This window comes from Furipterus horrens, unplaced genomic scaffold (assembly GCF_987537825.1).
Source record: "Furipterus horrens unplaced genomic scaffold, mFurHor1.1.pri manual_scaffold_2, whole genome shotgun sequence".
In the NCBI taxonomy this organism is placed as follows: domain Eukaryota; kingdom Metazoa; phylum Chordata; class Mammalia; order Chiroptera; family Furipteridae; genus Furipterus; species Furipterus horrens.
The window spans coordinates 73,930,278-73,951,752 of record NW_028327172.1 but is presented as its reverse complement, the minus strand read 5'-3'; the positions used below and the strand labels follow the sequence as shown (position 1 = coordinate 73,951,752).

Here is a 21,475-nt window from a genome sequence, read left to right as displayed (position 1 = left end):
TTCATCCTCAGACTTGGCATGATGCCTGGCACAAAAATAATTCTCAATAAATATTTGCTGAATTGCACTGATGAGGAACATGGGCTATAAGGACAAATATTGTAGCTAAATTTTCTATTCAAGTAAGATCATAGCCAAACACCAAATGGATAAAAAACAATCATAATCAAACATGTGTTTAGTACTCTGGAGTTTCCTAAGTGCTTTAATTAATGATTGCTTATTTGATTTTTACTCTTACAATATTCCTCTGAAGAGGAGCTGTCATTATTATTTTTCTGTTATGGATGATAAAAACAAAGTCAAAGTGAAATCATTTACCTAAGGAACACTAGCAGCATTTACCCTGGAACATGTGCCACCAGACTGCTGGCTGTTTTCTCCTGTACTCTAAAGAAACAATAATAAGTTGACCAAAAGTGAGTTATATAACTCTTTGCATCAAGTTGCTTGAGGCTGTTGATGTGCCTATTCCTCTGTAATTGCTACACACTTGGCACAGAAAAACTACTACATCTAAAATCTAAGTGTATGGGGTGGAGGATCCAAGATGGCTGCAGAGTAGCTGGAAGCTCTGTCCAGTTGCCCCCAAATCCAGACTGGTCTTGCAGCTAAACCACAGAGAAACCAACTTGAAAATCCAGTGGAGAGTGAGTGGAAGTGTGTGAGTACATATGTGGGCGAGCGTGGAGGGAGTGTGCGTGAGTGGGCAGGAGTCTGCCCCCTGCAGGGCACTCAGGAGTGGGTGGCCCAGGCTCTCCTAGTGCAGCAACCGCTTCCACCGCAGCGCAACCCGCCGCTTCTGGCTGCGCAGATTCAGGGCAGCTCTGGAGCACCTCAGGAGCACAGAGACCTGGGAGTGGAGAGGGACCACTGGGGAAGTGCTGTCTGCAGATACAGCATGGCAGGAGCAGGCCTGCCTGAGGCTGAGAACCACTGGAGGGAGTGGCAAGTGCACCTGGTGTTATAGTATTGCTGCAGGACTTTTCCCAACACTATCTGGGAGAGGTCCAGAGAGAAACTCTAAAGTTGTCAGAGGACCTGAGAGGCTGTGGTGAGCCCTTACTGAGAGAGACTTTGTGATTTTGGGGGAGGGGGAGGAGGAAGGTTAAGGTTAGGGCTCAGTGCTGCATTGTGGGGGCAACAAAGAAACTTTCAAAAGAGGAACTGAGGTGATACTGAAAACTCAACAGGGACCTAGTGCTTGCGTGTGCAAGTGCAGCAAGCCCTGTAAACAATGAACTCAGAGGGATAGAGTCACACTGAAGTGACTGTGAGGCCCAACCCAGTGGATAGTTGGGACCTGAGTCTCCAGTGAGAGAGCAGCAGGCTGGGGACTGGATGACCAGGAGCTGAATGCCTGAGATTTGCTGTAGCCAGTCAGTTTCCCTCACAAACAGGTGAGCCCAACCCCTCCCTGTGGGATTACAGACTCTGCAGATCAGTGAAGCCAGGCTCAGGAGCCCCCTGCTTGGCACATTTCCACAGGGAAAAGAAGAAAAATCTCTGAAAAGGCACTTTACTAGACACTATGAGCTACACTGTTCCTCCGATGAGGGCTGAGAGATTAGAGACAGGTGCAACAAGGGATGTTCTAGGCCCTGCCCAGCCTCAGTGCCTAGACAGAACTGTTATCTGCACTAAGCAGGAAAGAGTTGCCCCTTTTACATAGATTGGCCCCTCATAGGAAACAGACAGCTAATTCACCAGAAACCATACATAATTGGAAAGAAGCTGGGACAGACAAAGATGTGTTGTGAGGGGGCAGGGAAACACTCCCACCATCTTCCCTGAAGACTGAACAGTGCTCCCTGGGGGTGACGCTGGTTTACCATTCTCCTGATAGCACCAGAGGCCTCCTCTGGAGATGGGTGACCAAGGTACTAGTAGTCCCCTTGGGTCATTAAATGAATCACTCCTGGGCCGTGGGCTGGTGGAAAGCCAGCAAGGCAGAACAGTGGGAACAGTCAAATCTGAAGCAGACAGCCGCAGACTGTGGATTGCTTGTAGTCTTGAACAGGCTACCTAGGGCCAGTCTAGGATACCATCTGATATTACCAGGGGCAGATCCAGAAAGAGAAAACAGTGCTAAACACTGGATTCTACTGAGACGAATTCCACCACAGTCTTCTTCACGATTTGCGTTATTTCCTCTCCTTCAAAGCTTTTTAACATTCATTTCATTCAGTTTGTGACTATTGTTTCACTAGCTTTTATATCATATTTTAGTTTATTTCAAATCTCATAATTTGCTCCTCCCTTCTCTTATTCCATTATAACTTATTCCTTCCTCTTCTTGTTTTTTACCCCGAAGTTCTAAAAGATTTATACCTATGACCTCTTCTTATTTTTGTTTTAAATTTTATTTTTTCTCTTGCTACAACTTGTTTCTGTTCCACACTCGTACTATTTATTCCCCCTCCAGCCTCTCAAAACCATTTTTTTTGGTCATTAGTCATCTGACATTCTTTTTCCCTTTCTTAAAATAGCATTATTCTCTCTCCACCTTTATCAATATTTGCTTGTTGGGTGTGATGTTGTTGTTGTTGCATTTCTTTTATCTTATTTCTAGGTCTTCACTATTTTTCTATTTGAAATTTAAAAATTTAACATTCTCCTCCCTTATTTCATTTTGCCTCCCTCCTGCCCTCCTTTTTTTGTTTTAAATTTAAATTTTTCCCAATCTTAGTCTGGTTTTCATTCCTCACTCTTAGTATTTCTTCACCTTCAATCCTCTCAAAATCACTTTTCTTTTCTCCAGACATTTCATACGCTTTTCTTTCTTTTGTTCTTCTTATTCCCATGCCACCTATATTAATCTTTGCTCATTTGTTGTTGATATTACTGTGGTGGATCTTTTTCTCCAATTTGGTTCCTATTTCTTTTCACTATATTTTTTTCAATTTTCTCTTTAAACCTAATACTATGCTCTTTTCTTACTCCATTCTGCCTTTTCTCCTCCCCTTTTTTATTACTATGTAAATTTTCTTTCTTTCTTTGCCTTGTTTCTATTCCCTACTCTTATTATTTCTCCTCCCTCGACTCTCTTAAAATTGTTTTTCTTTCAGTTAGTCATTTCATATTCATTTTTCCTTTCTTATAATTCGTCGGCAGCCGTCCGTCTCGAGAGACGATGGTATAGCTTCTTTTTTTTTTTTTTTAGAATAAAATTTTCATATTTAGAATTAGCCAGCTGGACTCAGTTTAGATGATCCCAATTTTGTTGGCAACGTCCAAAGCATCATAGTCTGGAGCCAGTCGAACATATGCCTTCTTCTCTCCATTAGGCCTAATCAGGGTGTTGACCTTGGCCACATCAATGTCATAGAGCTTCTTCACAGCCTGTTTGATCTGGTGCTTGTTGGCCTTGACATCCACAATGAACACGAGTGTATTGTTGTCTTCTATCTTCTTCATGGCTGACTCAGTAGTCAGGGGGAACTTGATGATAGCATAGTGGTCAAGCTTGTTTCTCCTTGGAGCACTCTTGCGAGGATATTTAGGCTGCCTTCGGAGCCGCAGTGTCTTAGGCCTCCGGAAGGTAGGTGACGTGCGGATCTTCTTTTTTTTGTGGCTGTGGACGCCTTTTAGCACTGCTTTCTTTGCCTTCAAAGCCTTTGCCTTGGCTTCGGCTTTGGGAGGGGCAGGAGCTTCCTTCTTCGCTTTGGGCGCCATCTTCGTGGAAAGGGTTTGGTATAGCTTCTTAAGAATCTATCTGCACCGCCGAGAATGGCTGTGCAGTCCGACTTGGGAGTGACACGGTATCTGTCTCCTCCCGTGTTGAATCGACATCTTGCGATGACGCTGGAGTGTCCTCTCCAGTGAAGCTGAAGCTACAGAGCCTGGGCAGGGTGATATGGAGGGTCTGCTGTTGCCCATGCAGCAGACCCCCCCTCTCTTCGCAGCTGAAGGGTCCAAGGGAAAGACGGAGTCAATACAGCTTGGCTTCAGGTGCGAGGCAGGAGTTGCCGGTGTTGACTACAACGTCAAACCGCCTTAGGGACTCCTTTCTTATAATAGTCTCAATCTATTTACACCTTTATAAACAATTGCACTCTTCCTGTTGATTGTGTGGTTGTGAATGGGGGTTATTTTTGCAGGTTCAGGTTTGTTACCTGGGTTGTTTGATTTTGTTCTGGCAGAACCTGCACAACAGCATACAAGACTGTCAGTCACTCAGCAGGAGGGAAGGAGCACCAAAGAATGACCCAACAACAACCAAAATCCAGTTACCACCAGAGAGCCCACATAAATGGCATAAAGGGCATCCTAAGAGCATGCAGCTCAGAAGATCAAAGAGACTGCACCACTGAGTCCCACAGGTCTCCTACAAAAGAAGGTCACACTATGAAGACACGGAGTCAAAGAAGATCAATCTATTATGCAGAAACAAACAAGAAGAGTCACCTAAAATGGGGAGACAAAAAACAACCCCCAATTGGAAGGAAAGGAGGAATCCACAGAAACAATGCTAAATGAAATTGAGGCCAGCAAACTATCAGACAATGAGTCCAAAATAATGGTTATAAGAAAATTCCAGGAGCTCAGTGAGAACTAAAAGGATCCTTAGGGAAGCTATAAGGAACTTACTGGGAACTACATGAGCATGAAAAAAAGACATAGAAACCATCAGTAAGAGCCAGGAGGAAATGAAGAATACATTAGAAGGAATTAAAACCAGAGTAGATGAAGCAGAGGATTGAATCAGCGAGCTGGAGGACAGAGCAAAAAAACCCAAAACTCCCAGAGAGAGCAACAAAACAAAAAAGTGACTCAAAAAGAACAAAGAGAGCTTGAGGGAGCTAGAGGACATCATAGGGCTGCCAGAAGGAGAAGAAGAGAAAACCTGTTTGAAAAATAATGACAGAAAACATCTGTAACTTGATGAGGAAAAAAAGCCATGCAATTTCAGGAAGCACAGAAGGTTCCAATCAAGATAAAGCAAAAGAAGCCAACTCCAAAACACATTATAATTAAAATGGCAAAATTTAAAGACAAAGAGAGAATCTTAAAGGCAGCGAGGGATAAACAGCTAGTAATATACAAGGAAGATACAATAAGGCTATCAGATAATTTCTCAAGAGAAACACTAAAAGCCAGAAGGAAATAACAAGAAATATTCCAAGTAATGAAAAGCAAAGGCCTGCAATGAAGAACAGTCTACCCAGCAAGGCTCTCATTTAAAATGGAAGACAAAATAAGGAGTTTCCCAGACCAAAAAGAAGAAGAAGAAGAAAAACGAATAAATGTGTACATCCTCACCAAACCATCATTCCAAGAGACGCTAAAGGGACTGCTTTAAGAAGCTGAAGGGGTGGGGTGGGGTTACACAGTTGTAAAGGGAAAAAATGTCAATGAATAAATATCAATAATAACCTTAGACATAAATGGATTAAATTATCCAATCAAAAGACATAGGGTAGCTGAATGGATAAGAAAACATGACCCACAACTATGCTGTCTACAAGAGACCCACCATAGAACAAAAGATTTACGCAGACTGAAAATGAAGGGATGGAAAAAAAGATTCTAAGTAAACAGACATGAAAAAACCCTGGGATAGTAATACTTATATCAGACAAAATAGATTTCACAACAAAGGCCATAAAAGAGACAAAGAAGGACACTACATAATACGTAAGGGAGTAATCCATCAAGAAGATATAACCCTTGGACTTCCGATGAAGATGGAAGCCTAGACTGACACACTCCATCTCCCTCCACAACTAAGAAGGACTACAACTACTGAAAAATCAGAAATAACCAGAAGTTCCAGAAAATAAGTGGAAGTCAACATATGAAGTTATAAAGAAGCGGTGCTCATCTGGACAGGTAGGAGGGGCAAAGTTGGGACAGAGAGGTCAAGCTGTCTTGGTAGCAGTGGCAGCAGTAGCAATAGTGGTGGGATGGCAGTAAGCACAGACACTCGTATTTAAGGGGAGGTGAGAAGTGTCTGGGGAGCATCCCTGGCAGACCAGACCCGTCAGTTTGCGATTCCAATGCCGGGGAAGGCATACCCTCATTGCCTTGGACTGTGAGGCCTGGAGGGGGTGGGGATGGAGGAGGAGGCTCCCAGTCTCCCAGCAGAGAGCGAACAGCAGGAATCCATCTTGGACCCCGCACCCCCACAGAAAATGCCACAATGTGGTGAGAAGGGTTGCTCAGTTGTGACGAGTCCATGGGGCTCCACACTCTATAGCATAGGAGGTATGACAGCCCTGCTCAGGAAGCAGAGATAAACATAAAACTGTCAGGATGGCACAGATCATGATAGATATCCCAGCGGCGCAACTGATCAGACAGCAAATATCTAATCTAACAAAGCAGCAGATAGGAAATCTTTCTGAGGCACAGTTCAGAGCTTTGGTTATATGAATGCTTACAGACCTAACAGTAGATCTTAAACAAGACGGGGAAGGAATGGAGGCTAGTCCTGCTGAAATGAACAAAAACACATATGAAACTAGTGGTGAAGGAAAGAAAACCAGGGATCAATCAACAAATCAGAACATAAGGAAGGAGCAAACAGTCAGCCAGTGCAGACGAGGAAACAGAAAATGAAGAAAATGAGGAGAGGCTCAGAAACTTATCAGACAGCTATAAGCAGGCCAACATCCGAATCATAGGGTTGCCAGAAGGTGAAGAAGAAGAACTAGAAATTGAAAAATTACGTGAAAAAATAATGAAGCAGAACTTCCCTAACTTGGGGGAGGAAATAGACTTACAGGTCCAGGAAACACAGAGAGTTCCAAAAAAACTGGACCCAGCGAGAAACACACCAAGACACATTATAATCAAAATTAAAAAATTAAGGATTAAAAGCAGCAGAAAAGAAAAAGAGAATTATGTACAAAGGGCTCCCAATAAGACTATCAGCTGGTTTCTCAAAAGAAACTCTGCAGGCAAGAAGGGACTAGCAAGAAATATTCAAAGGAATGAAAAGCAAAAACCTACAACCATGATTACTCTATCCAGTGAAGCTGTCATTCAGAATAGAGGGGCAGAGAAAGTGCTTCCAGGACAAAGTAAACTGAAGAAGTTCATCAGATCCAAACCACTGTTATATGAAATGTAAAGGGACTTCTTTAGGAGAAAGAGGATCAAAACTATGAACATTAAAATGAAAACTGTACCACAACAACCAACAACAAAAGCTAGGGAATCAAAACAAAGGCAAACTAAGTAGGCAGTGAGAGTGGAAAAAGAATTATAGGTATGGGGAACATTACGGGGGAGGTCATCAGAGAAGGGGAAGGGGAGAAAGGGAGAGAGATGATACAGGAAGTAAGAAGCATTGTAGGAGGGAATGGAGTAGACAGGAAGATGTTGAGAAGACCTATATGCACCACCAGTGGGCATAGACTAAGGGGCGGGGGGCAACTGGAAGGAGGGGAGTCACTGGGTGGAGGGGAACAAAGGAAAATAAAATTGGGAGAACTGTAACAGCATAATCAATAAAGCATGTTAAAAAGAAGAAGAAGATATAACCCTTGTAAACACATATACATCTAACATAGGAGCACCTAAATATATAAGGAAAATCTTGGAGGACTTCAAGAAATATATCAACAGCAACATACTCATTGTAAAGGATTATAACACTCCATGTTAACTTTGGATAGATATTCCAAGCTAAGAATCAACAAGAACATTAAGGCATTGAACAACACTCTAGATCAAATGGACTTAATTGATATGTACAGAACCCTTCATCCCAAAGAAGCAAAATATACATTCTTTTCAAATGGACATGGAACATTTTGAAAGACAGGCTACATGGTAGGACACAAAAGAAGTCTTAACAAATTCAAGAAAATTGAAATCATATCAAACATCTCAGATCACAATGGCTTGAAACTAGACTGTGCAGCTTCTGACTGTGCAAAGCAGTGGGGGTTAGAGTGGAGGCAGGAACCAGGGGTCTCAGCAAAGTCTGCTTGTTTAAAGGACCCCTACTGTCCTAGAACATCTGCAGACCCACCCACTCTGGGAACGATGGCTACGGCAGTAGCTAGAGGGGTGCCAGTCTGGTGCGGAAGTGGAAGAGGTGCCTAGAAAAGGGGCGAGTGCTGGGCAGGTGGCATTGTTCCCTCTCAGACCCCTCCCCCACATACAGCACCACAATGTGGTTAAATAGGTCGCCCTATGCTGACAATCCCTAAGGCTCCGCCCTTTACAATGTAACAGGAGTGACAGCTCTACCTGGGACGCAGAGGCAAACAAACACAGGAGCCTGTCAGAATGAGGAGACAGAGAAGTATGGCTCAAAAGGGGAAACGGATCAAAGTTTCAGTGGGAGAACTTAGCAATGAGGAGAGAGCCAACCTCACAGATGAGGAGGTAGCCAACCTAACAGATGTAGAATTCAAAACACTGGTAATAAAGATGCTCACAGGTTTGACAGATATGCTTGAGTATGGCAAACGCAAAAGAGAAGAAGTGAAGGCTATGCTAAGTGAAACGAAGGAAAATCCACACAAAACCAATGGTGAAGGAAAGGAAACCGGGGTTCAAATCAATAATTTGAAACATAAGGAAGAAAAGAACAGTAAACCAGTGCAGAATGAGAAAGCAAGAATTGAAAAAAATGAGGAAGACTTCCCAAATTTTGCGACTGAGATGGACATACAGGTCTGGAAAGCACGGAGGATCCTGGGCGAGCTGGACCCAGAGGGGACCATGCCAGGACACATCATGACTGAGATGGCAAAGGTGAAAGATAAAGACAGAGTCCTGGGGGCAGTAAGAGAGAGAAGTGGAGAGTTGCCTACAGGTGGGTGCCTACAGGACTATCAGCTGATTTCTCAGAGGACACTTTGCAGGCAGGAAGGGACTGGCAACCAGGATTCAATGCGATGAAAGGCAACCTACAACCAGGATTACTCTATCCAGCAAAGCTAACATTTGAAATGGAAAGGCAGATGAAGTGCTTCCCAGACAAGGTGAAGCTAAAGGAGTTCATCATCACCAAGCCATTATTACATGAAATGTCAAAGGGACTTACTTAAGAAAAAGAAGATCAAAACTATGAACACTAAAATGACAACAAACTCACAACTATCAACAACTGAATCTAAAAAGTAAAAACAAAATCCAACTAAGCAAACTAGAATAGGAACAGAATCATAGGTATGGGGATCATTTGAAGGGTATCAGCTGGGATAGGGGAGGGGGAGAAATGGGGATATGGTGCAGGGACTAAGAAGCATAATTGGTTGGTACGAAATAGACAGGGGGATGTTAAGAATAATATAGGAAAGGGTGAAGCCAAAGAACTTATATGTACGACCCATGGACATAAACTAAGTGGGGTGGGATTGCTGGAAGGAAGGGGTGTACTGGGCAGAGGGGAGCAAAGGGGAAAAGAATTGGAACTACTGTATCAACATAATCAATAAAATATACTTAAAAAGAAAAAAGAAAAAAAGAGAGACAGAACCAAAATAAATAAAATCAGATATGAAAGAGGAGAAATTACAACTGATACCACAGAAATACAAAGGCTTATAAAAGTGAGGCTCTGCTGCCTCCAATGCCCTGGCTCAGTTGGAAACTTCTCTATCCAGCAGAGGTTTCCCAACCATGGCAGAATAAATTTATCTAGGACAGTGTATTTTGTCTGGGGGTGGCTGTTCCCTCTCATGGAGAAAGCACAAGACCTCCGTTCCTCATGCTTTTTATTCAGAAGGGTATGCGTGGGAGAATCAAGGTCAAAATTCATAAATCATCAATAACTTTTAGGCGCCTGGACTACAGTTTACAGTTTTAGATTACAAGTATCAATATAGAAGGCACAGTGACCAGTCTGTGTCAGGGTCGATTAAACATCTTGATGCCACACTGGCATATGGTGCAAAGTTTCGTACATTCCTTGCTAGAGATTGTTTGTAGTTAACTGAGAGATAAGAAAAGCAGAGTGAGCTCTAAAGCATAATAAGCATCCTTTAAATTCAATTCCCATGGAAACCCTCTGAGTGGCCTTTGGTCCTGTCTGCCTCCACTGTCCAGTTTTCTGTTGAGACTTAGAGGCTTCCTGAAGGGAGGCGTCTTGGCTCACAGGTTGGGCTACAATTCCCGAAACCACAAAGAGCGGTTCCCCACATAAAAGATACTACAAACAACTCTATGTCAAGAAACTGGACATCCTGGCCAAAATGGGTAAATTTCTAGAAAAATACAAGCTTCCAGAACTGAATCAAGAAGAGGCAGAAAGCCTGAATAGACCGATATCAACTAGTGAAATTGAAGTAGTAATCAAAAAGCTCTCAGCACACAAAAACCCTGGCCTGGGACAGCTTCACAGGTGAATTTTACCAAATATTTAGGGAAGAACTAACTCCTATCTTCCTCAAGCTATTCCAAAAAATTCAAGGAGAGGGAAGACTCCAAAACTCTTTATAAGGTCAGTATTATTCTAATTCCAAAACTAGATCAAGACACAACAAAGAAAGAAAACTATAGGCCAATATCTCTGATGAACTTAGATGCTAAAATCCTCAACAAAATATGGGAAATCCAGATCCAGCAATAAATAAAAAATATCATATGCACTGATCAAGTGGGATTCATCCCAGGGATGCAAGGATGGTACAATATTTGGCAAATCAATAAGTATAAACAGAATAAAAGGTAAAAACCACATGATCACATCAATAGATGCTGAAAAAGCATTAGGTAAAGTACAGCACCCATGTATGATAAAAACACTCAGCAAAGTGGGACTAGAGGGAGCATACCTCAACATAATAAAAGCCATATGAGAAACCTACTCCCAACATCATACTCAATGAGCAAAACCTAAAAGCTTTCCCCTTAAGATCAGGAACAAGACAAGGGTGTCTGCTTTCACCACTTTTATTTAACATAGTATTGGAAGTTCAGGCCACAGTGATCAGACAAGAAAAAGAAATAAGAAGCAAACAAATTGGAAAGGAAGAAGCAAAATTGTCATTATTTGCGGAAGACATGATAGTGTACATAGAAAACACTATAAACTCCACCAAAAATCTACTTGACCTAAAAAGTGACTTTGGTAAAATAGCAGGATATAAAGTCAATATTCAGAAATCAAAGGCATTTTTGTACACCAACAATGAAATATCAGAAACAGAAACTTGGGGGGAAAATCCCATTTACTATAGCAACAAGAAAAATAAAATGCTTAGAAATAAACTTAACCAAGGAGGTAAAAGACCTGAGAACTACAGAACACTGAAGGATGAAATTAAGGAAGATACAAATACATGGAGTATATAATGTGTTCACATATTGGAAGAATTAACATCATTAAAATGTCCATAATACCCAAAACAATCTATAGATTCAATGCAATCCCTATTAAAATACCAATGGCATATATCACAGGTATAGAACAAATGTTTCAAAAATATATATGGAAGCAAAGATGACTCTGAATAGCCTTGGCAATCTTGAGAAAGAAGAACAAAGTAGGAGGGATCACAATACACAATATCAAATTATACTGCAAGGCCACTGTAATGAAAACATTAATCAGTGGAACAGAATAGAGAGCCCAGAAACAAAGTCAGAGATCTATGGTCAATTAATATTTGACAAAGGGGGAAGGAGCATAAAGTGGAGTGAAAATAGCCTCTTCAACAAATGGTATTGGGAGAGCTGGACAGGGACATACAAAAAATGAAACTAGACCACCAACTTACACAATACACCAGAATAAACTCAAGATGGATAAAAGACTTAAATATAAGTTGTGACACCGTCACAGTCCTAGAGGAAAACATAGGCAGTAAAGTTTCACATATCCCACACAGCAGTATTCCACTGATATATCACCTAGGGCAAGGGAGATAAAGGAAAAGTTAAACAAATGGGATTACATCAAATTAAAAACTTCTGCATGACAACATCAGCAAAATGAGAAGGGATCCAACTGTATGGGAAAACATTTTTTTTCCAATGATACCTTGGACATAGGTATGATATCAAAAATATATAAAGAACCCATATGACTCAACACCAGGAAAACAAACTATCAAATTAAAAAATGAGCAAAGGCCCTGAACAGCCACTTCTCCAAGGAGGACATACAGAGGGCCTCTAGACATATGAAAGGATGCCCAACATTACTAAGCATCAGAGATGTAAATTAAAACCACAATGAGATATCACCTCACACTTGTCAAAGTGGCCATCATTAACAAATCAACAAACAAGTGCTGATGAGGATGTGAAAAAAGGGAACCGTAGTGCACAGTTGGTGGGAATGCAGACTGGCGCAGCACTTTGGAAAACAGTATAGAATTTCATAAAATAATTAAAATTCAATTGCCTTTTGACCCAGTAATTCCACTGCTGGGATTATATCTGAAGAATCCTGAAACACAAATTGAAAAGAACCTATGCACCCCTATGTTCATAGCACTGCTATTTACAATAGCCAAGTGCTGGAAACAGCCTAAATGCCCATCAGTAAATGAGTGGATCAAAAATCCATGGTACATTTACACAATGGAATACTACGCAGCAGAAAGAAAGAATCCTTACCTTTTGTGACAGCATGGCTGGAACTGGAGAGTTTTATGCTAAGTGGAATAAGCCAGATGGTGAAAGACAAATACCACATGATCTCACCTATAAGACGAACCTAATGACTAAAACAAACCAATGAGCAAAATAGAACCGAGGCATGGAAACAAGGAACAGACTGATAGAGACCTGAGGGGATGGGGAAAGGGAGAAGTGGGGAAAGACAGGGAAAGGTCTAGTGAAGGGACATGTATGAGTGACCCATGGACATGGACAACAAGGTGGGGATTGACTGTGGGAGTGGGGCACTGGCTGGGCAGAGGAGAGCAAAAGGGGAATAATTGGGACAACTGTAATAGAACAATAAAATATTTATAAAAAATAAATAAAATATAAGTGTATGGGTGTGATATGAGATTTGTTAAAAAATAACTCACAAGCTTTCTCTGGACTGCTAGGACAAACCAGTTACACCTGAAGGTTCATCTCTTTCCCAGCAGAAGGTGTTACATCCAAGCCCAGTTTCCCTTAGGACCAGAGATTTCTTCCCCTTGGCAATATCCCTCAGACCCAAGATCTGTAAGGGTAAGGCAGTGGGAGCTCCCACATGGCTGCCAACTGTTATGATGCATTTGCAAGAATGGAGAGTCTGAGACAATTTGAATTTCAAATTGTGGAGTTTATTTTAGCTGGCCAGCGACTGTCCACCTGTCCACAAGCCGGACTTAGGTGAACAGCCCCGACCCTAGGGATTGGGGGCTTATAAAGCATTTCAGGTGCATTCCTGTTCCTGCAGGTGCAGGAACTTGGACAGAAATACAGCTTGTATAAACAAAAAATTTTCTACTATTCCCCAGGTCATTGTTCAAAGGAACAGGTCACTGCTCAAAGGAATAACAGGTTAAGTTTCTTGTTCTGCTTGGTTGGAGCATGCAACCGTGGGGGTCTGGTTTCCAGGACCCAAGTCCAGCTAATTACCCTACTGGCTGGACATCTGAAAAATACCCTCTCACACCAACCAGCAGATAACGAGGTCCAGATTGCCTGGCTACAGTGTGGGCCTTTCAGATCATCACCTCTCTGCTAAGTTTTCTTTCAGGCTTGCCTTAAAAGAAGGGAGAACAATAATGGGCTGGGACTCTCCACCTGAACTCAGACCTACCATGTGTTTGGGACAGCACACCTTCTCTTCTCTTGCTGATCCTTGCTTTAGAAATTTCCCTAGTAAATTCTATTCCAAGACCCATGCCTCGTGATGCTGTGGAATTCGTTCAGGCCCTTGTATGGTAGATGGCAATCTTGAAGGGATGGCCTTGACTCACCTTGGATTACAGAGGGGGTTTAGCTCTGGTTTTACAAGTTTAATTTCAGCTTTCTCTTCTCTTTGCCACACTGTCCTAGTTGCCATAAACTTTTCTGCCGTGGCCTGTTTCCGAAAGCAGACCACATAAGAGATGAAATACGTAAGAGAGAGAATAACAGAAAGGTACCAAATCAATATTTTCTTTTCTGTAACCCTGTCCTGACCCCTCTTCTTATCACTTATCTGGGGTTTCTGTGGAGCATTCAGGCTTGTTAATGGATGACATCATACCTGTTGGTGTGTCTGTGAGTAGCAGCATCCTGGAGGCTAGGTCTGGTAAATGGGGCACAAGAACCTCAACCGTGAAAAGAATGTTTTATTTATGAAGAGTTCACATGTCCAAAGTCTGACATGTTTCTCTTTCTACCAAAATGCCCTAAAGCTTCTGGCATGAGCAGAACTCCAAGCAGGCTCTTGAAGCCCACCTCCTTGAGGTTTCCTAAAGCCAGTGGGGAGGGGGAAGATAGACCTCCAATGCTCCTGGGGAAGGCAAGAGTCAGGAGAAAGAGCTCACAATTCTGTCAGAATTGTTCTTTATGTATCAAGGAAACAGTGACCAAAAATGTGGGAAGACCTGAGGGACAGTATGGTAGCATTTGTGATGGGCAGGCATAAATTCATCCCACAGAAATCTGGGCAAGAAATGTAATTCACACATATATTCTCACTAGGGGGTTTGATGTATATGTGTGTTTATAATCCACCAGTTTCTTGTACAGTAGAGAATAATAATTCCAATTAGGTAGGGCAGAATAATGATCAAAAGTCTGGGCTTAAGAACCTGGTTTCAAGGTATAGCTATATCATTTAATTTGGGGGGGTACATTTTGACCATTTTAAGCCATTTCATTGCCCCCTCCCCATCTATGGCAACCACCAATCTGTTCTCTGTATCTATGAATTAGTGACTTTTAAAAAAGATTCTACATATAAGTAAGATCATATGGTATCTGTCTTCCTCTATTTCACTTAACTTAATGACCTCAAGGTCCATTCATGTTGTTGCAAATAGCAGGATTTTCTTCTCTTTATGGATGAATAACATTCCATTATATATATCACATTATCATTATCAATTCATCCAATAATAGACACTTAGGTTGCTTCCATGTATTGGCTATTGTAAATAATACTGCAATGAACATGAGGGTGCAGATATCTTTTCAAGTTAGTGTTTTTATTTTTCTTTGAATAAATACCCAGAAGTGGAGTTGGTAGTTCTATGTTTAATTTTTTGAGGAATCTCCATCTTGTTTTCCACAGTAGCTGCACCAATCTGCATTCCTACAAACAGTGCACAAGAGTTCTTTTTTCTCCATACCCTTGCCAGCACTTGTTTCTTGCTTTTTTGGTAATAGCCATTCTAACGGGTGTAAGGTAATAGATCTCTCATTAAAGTTTGTGCTCTTCCTTCTCTTGACACCTTTAGTAAGGTATTTAAATTCTCTAATCCCATTTGTCTAGAATGATAAGTAAGCAAACAATTTCACTCTGTATGTTGTTGAGGAGATGAAATAAAGTGAAGGACTAGCATAACCCTGGCAAATAGCACCAACACTTGCTAAAGGTTAGCTCTTGAAATGCAATCCATACCAGAATGTCTTTCATCTTCTAGGACTTGATGTTATATTTGCTTCTGCTTTTTAGTCACTTTTTCTAGATTATAACAGTTACTTCTATTAAATACTCAGGTATTTGCTCTGATAGAGCACATGGCTCAAAGTTTTCTGGATGTGGTTATGGGCCTAGATGACATATCTTTTTTGTTTGTTCCCTTTTGCTTCTTTTTACCTCCCATCCCCTGTCCCCACACTCCACCAACTCTGGTCCCCTCCTCATCCCATATAGTTTGTATATGGACCCATATGTTTACAGATCAAGATAATTTGTAGCTATGAAGTTTGATTGCCAGGTTTTATTTACCCATTGCTGACTTGCTATAAGTCCAGCCAATTCAGCTGACCTTCCCACTCAGACCAAGCCCACTTTCTGATGGGCATTTAAGATTTTGGGGGATTTTTTAAGATGGCAGAGGAGTAAGTGAAAATGACTCTAACCTCATCCCAGGATCAAACTGGAATTACAACTAAATTGGAGAAAAATCATCTTGAATAACCAACTGAACACTAGCTGAAGGGAACCCTTATAACCAAGGACAGATGGAAGAAACCACATCACCACAACGAGACTAGTAGGAAGTTCAGAGGAGGTGAAACAAGGCTGGCTGGGTTCCCACAGGTGGCAGCCGAAGTCCTGGAGGGATATTTCCATGGCTGGGAAGTTCCTCCTGAGAAGTGTGGGGTCTGAACCCCAAGCTAGGCTCCCCAGCCTATAGCACCAGAACCAGGAAAGGAACCCAGGTAACACCTGGCTGTGAAAAGCAGCAGAGTTTCTGTCCATGACAGAGAGATGGCTAGAAATGCAGATAGCCTCTTAAAGGGCCAATACACAAAATCTTTTTTGCAGCCACTTACCCTGAGCTCTGGCAGGGGGAGGGCAGAGTGGGCTAGAGACGTCCAAGGAGAGTCTGGGGTTTGTGGCTCTGGGGAGAGAGCTGAAGGTCAGCAGCCAAGGAACCCTATGCTGAATCATTCCCCATACTGAAGAAGCCATCTTTCTCAGGCAAAGAACTCCTTTCCAAGTGGGATCAGCTTGAGGAGAAGCAATAGCTCTGCCCACAGGAAACACTCTTGCCCCACCCTGTGGCACTTATGTTTGGCTTCTAAAGAGTAGAGCTGGAGGCTGTTTCAGAGACAAAGTCTAACAGAAAGCCTTCAGACAGAGGTAGATCTCTAGGGCTTCTGAGGCTTTAGGTGACCCTCCCCTAAGCCTGGTGCCAGTAAAAGCCAGCCTTGGTGCACAACCTAGTTCCTTCTGCACACACCCAGGCATAGGAGAGAGAGTCACAAACATTGATAGCCCCAAACAGGTTGCCCAGGGCCAGTCACAGGAAGTGTCTGACAGGGGACTGTACCAGAGTCTTTGCAGATCTACCTAATACATAGAATCAAATGCAAAGAGGCAGCCAATATGGGAAGACAAAGAAACAGGCCCTGAATGAAAAAACAAGAGAATTCTCCAGAAGAAATAAATGAAATGGAGGCAAGCAATTGATCAGATATAGAGTTTAAAGTAATGATTATAAGGATACTCAACATCATGAAAAAAGACACAGAAACAATAAAAAAGGACCAGTCAGAAATAAAGAATGCCATATATGACATAAATAATACACTGGAAGGAATAAACAGTAGGTTAGGTGAAGCAGAAGATCGAATCAGCAATTTGGAAGACAAAGTAGGAAAAAAACACCCAAGGAGAGCAACAAAAATAAAAATAATTTTTAAAAAATGAGGAGAAAGATAGTGTGGAGACTTCCAGCCAAGATGGAGGCCTAGACTGACACGCTCCATCTCCCCCCACAACTAAGAAGGACTACAATTACCACAAACCCAGAAATAACCTGAAGTTCCAGAAAATAAAGCTACATGGAAGCCCAACACATGAAGTTATAAACAAGTGGTGCTTGTCTGGATGGGTAGGAGGGGTAAAGCAGGGGCTGAGAGGTCGAGCTGTGCTGCCAGCAGCAGCTACAGCGACAGGTAGCGGGACTGTGATAAGCACAGACCCTGTATTTAAGGGGAGGCGAGAAGTGCCTGGGGAGCATCCCCACCTGCAGTCCAGACCCATCAGCTCGAGATTCCAATGCTGAGCAAGGCAGATCCCCATTGTCTTGGACTGTAAGGCTCAGAGCGATGGAGGAGGAGGCCCCTGGTCTCTCAGCGGACAGTGAACGGCAGGAATCCATCTTGGACTCCCGCCCCCACACAAAGCGCCACAGAGTGGTGAGAAGGGTCACCTAGTAGTGATGAGTGCACAGGGCTCCGCACCCTATAGCGTAGGAAGTGTGACAGCCCCGCCCAGGAAGGAAAGGTAAACAAACCTGTCAAGATGGCAGGAATAATTATAGAGATACCAATCATGCAGCTGACCAGACAGCAAATACAGAAATTAATGGACGAACAGATATTCTTTCTGAGACTCAGTTCAGAACTATAGTTATAAGACAGCTTACAGAAATAACAGCGGGACTTAATCATGATGAGGAAGGAATGAAGGCTACCCCTGCTGAAATGAATGAAAACACATACAAAATAAGTAGTGAGGGAAGGAAAACCAGGGATAAAATCAACAAATCGGAACATAAGGAAGGAACAGTCAACCAGTGCAGAAAGGGGAAACAAAAAGTGAGGAAAATGAGGAGGAGCTCAGAAATCTCTGGGACAACTATAAGAGAGTGAATATCTAAATTATAGAGTTGCCAGAAGGTGAAGAAGAAGAACTAGAAATTGAAAAATTATGTGAAAAAATAATGAAGCAGAACTTCCCTAACTTGGGAAAGAAAATAGACTTTCAGGTCCAGGAATCACAGAGAGTTCCAAATAAACTGGACCCAGGGAGAACCACACCAAGATACATTATAATCAAAATGCCAAAAATTGAAGATAAAGAGTTTTAAAAGCAGCAAGAGAGAAGAGAATTATGTACAAAGGGGTCCCAATAAGACTATCAGTTGATTTCTCAAAGGAGACTCTGCAGGCAAGAAGGGACTTGCAAGATATATTCAAAGGAATGAAAAGCAAAAACCTACAACCATGATTATTCTATCCAGTGAAGCTGTCATTCAGAATAGAAGGGCAGCGAAAGTGCTTCCAGGACAAAGTAAAACTGAAGGAGTTCATCAGATCCAAACCACTGTTATATGAGATGTTAAAGGGACTTGTTTAGAAGAAGGAGGGTCAAAACTATGAACATTAAAATGAAAACTGTATTACAACCAACAACAGAACCTAGGGAATCTAAACAAAGGCAAACTAAGTAGGCAACGAGAGTGGAAAAAGAATTATAGGTATGGGGGACATATTGGGGGGAGGTCAGCGGGGAAGGGAAAGGGGGGAAAGGGAGGGAGATAATCCAGAAATTAAGAAGCATAGTAGGAGGGAGTGGAGTAGACAGGAAGGTGTTGAAAAGAACTATATGCACAACCAATGGGCATGGACTAAGGGGGGGACAATCGGAGGGAGGGGGTCACTGGGTGGAGGGGAGAAGAGGGAAAAGAAATTGGGACAACTATAACAGCATCATCAATAAAACATATTTTAAAAAATGAGGAGAGCTTTAAGAAACTTCTGGAACAACATGAAGCATAACAACATCTGCCTCATGGGCATACCAGAAGGAGAAGAGAGTGAGCAAGGGACTGAGAACCTATTTGAAGAAATAATGACTGAAAACTTCACTAGTCTAGTGAAGGAAAAAGACAAACAAATCCAGGAAGCTCAGAGTCGCAAACAAGAGAGACCCCAAGAGGCCTACACCAATGCACATAATAATTGAAATGGCAAAACCTAAAGACAAGGAGGGAATCCTAAAAGTCACAAGAGAAAAGCAGATAGTTACCTACAAGAGAGCTCTAATTAGACAGTCATCTGATTTCTCAACAGAAACATTTCAGGCCTGAAAGGACTGGCATGAAACTTTCAAGGTAATGAAAAGCAAGGACCTATAACCAAGGCTACTTTACCCAGAAAGGCTATTATTTAAAATTGAAGGAGAAATAAGAAGCTTCCCAGACAAGAAAAAGCTAAAGGAGTTTTTTTTTTTTTTTTTAACCACCAAACCAGTATTGCAACAAATGTTAAAGGGCTTGCTTTAAGAAGAAGAAAAGAAAAAAGGGGGGGGGGGATAGTTTAAAAATAAAATAGCAATATACATATCTACCGATAATGAGCTTAAATGTTAATGGCTTAAATGCTCCAACCGAAAGACACAGGATAGCTAAACAGATAATGTCAGACCCATAAATATGCTGTCTCCAAGAGACCCACCTCAGATCAAAAGATACACACAGACTAAAAGTAAAGGGATGGAAAAAGATATCCCATGCAAATGGAAAGAAAAAATAAGCTAGGGTAGCAATACTTATATCTGATAAAATAGACTTTAAAACCAAGGATATAGTAAGAGACAAAGAAGGACACTACATAATGATAAAGGGAGCAATCCAACAAGAAAATGTATCCCTAGTAAACATTTATGATCCCACATAGGAGCATCTAAGTAAGTAAAGCAAATTTTTTAAATAATTTATTTATTTGTTTGTTTATTTATTTTTAGAGAGAGGGGAAAGGAGAAAGAGAGGGAGAGAAACATCACTGCGTGGTTGCCTCTCACTCGCGCCCCCAACTGGGGACCTGACATGCAACCTAGTCATGTGCCCTGACTGGGAATTGAACCAGTGACACTTGGCTCACAGGCCGATGCTCAATCCACTAAGCCACAGCAGCCAGGGCTAGTAAAGCAGATTTTGATGTATATAAAGGGAGAGATCGACAGAAATACAGTCATAGTAGGGGATTTTAACACACCATTGACTCTGATGGATAGATCTTCCAGACAGAACATCAACAAGGAGACAGTGGTCTTAAATGGCACACTAGATCAAGTGGATTTAATTGATATCATCAGAGCATTTCACTCCAAAGCAGCAAAATATATATACTTTTCAAGTGCACATGGAATGTTTTCTAGGATGGACCACATGTTAGGACACAAAAAAAGTCTCAATAAATTTAAGAAGATTGAAATTATATCAAGCATCTTCTCTGACCACAATGATATGAAACTAGAAGTCAATTATGAGGACATTGAAAAACACATGAAGACATTGAAGCTAAATAACATGTTATTAAACAATGAATGAGTCAACAGTGAGTTCAAGGAAGAAATCAAAAGATAACTTGAAACAAATGAAAATAAGGACACAACAACCTAAAATCTGTGGGACACTGGGAGAGCGATCCCAAGAGGAAAATTCATAGTATTACACGCCTATATCTCAAGAAACAATGAAAAGGTCAAATAAGCAATCTAACTTTGCACTCAAAGGAACTTAAAAAAGAAAAACAAACAAAGCCCAAAGTGAATAGAAGGAAGAAAATAATAAAGAGCATAGCAGAAATAAATGAAAAAGTTTAAAAAATGACACAGAAGATCAATGAATCCAAGAGCCAGTTCTTTGAAAATATAAGACTGACAAACCTTTAACCAGACTCATCAAGAAAAAAAAAAGAGAGGACCTAAATAAATAAAATCAGAAATGAAAGAGGAGAAATGACAACAGACACCAAAGAAATAGTAAGGGTTGTAAGACAATATTATGAACAACTATATGCTGACAAATTGGACAACTTGGATGGAATGGGTAAATTCCTAGAAACATACAATATTCCAAAAATAAATCAGGAAGAATCAGAAAATCTGAACAGATTACACCTAGTGAGATTGAGGCAGTTAAAAACAAAAACAAAAACAAACCTCCCAACAAACAAAAGCCCTTGACTGGATGGCTTCACAGAGAATTTTATCAAACATACTTTTCTTTTTCCCAGCTTTTCTTTATTGATTATATTGTTACAATAGTTTTTATCAAACATTCTGAGAAGAACTAACACCCCTTCTCAAAGTTTTCAAAATATTCAGGTGGAGGGAAGTCTCTCAAGTCCATTTTACAAGACCAGCATTATCCTAATCCTAATTCTAGGA

General features: G+C 41.4%; 1 pseudogene; it reads right to left on the bottom strand.

Annotated features, from left to right (window-relative positions):
* Positions 1-3,181: 3,181 nt before the first annotated feature.
* Positions 3,182-3,686, bottom strand: LOC150018823 (large ribosomal subunit protein uL23 pseudogene; annotated as a pseudogene).
* Between the last annotated feature and the right edge of the window lie 17,789 nt (positions 3,687-21,475).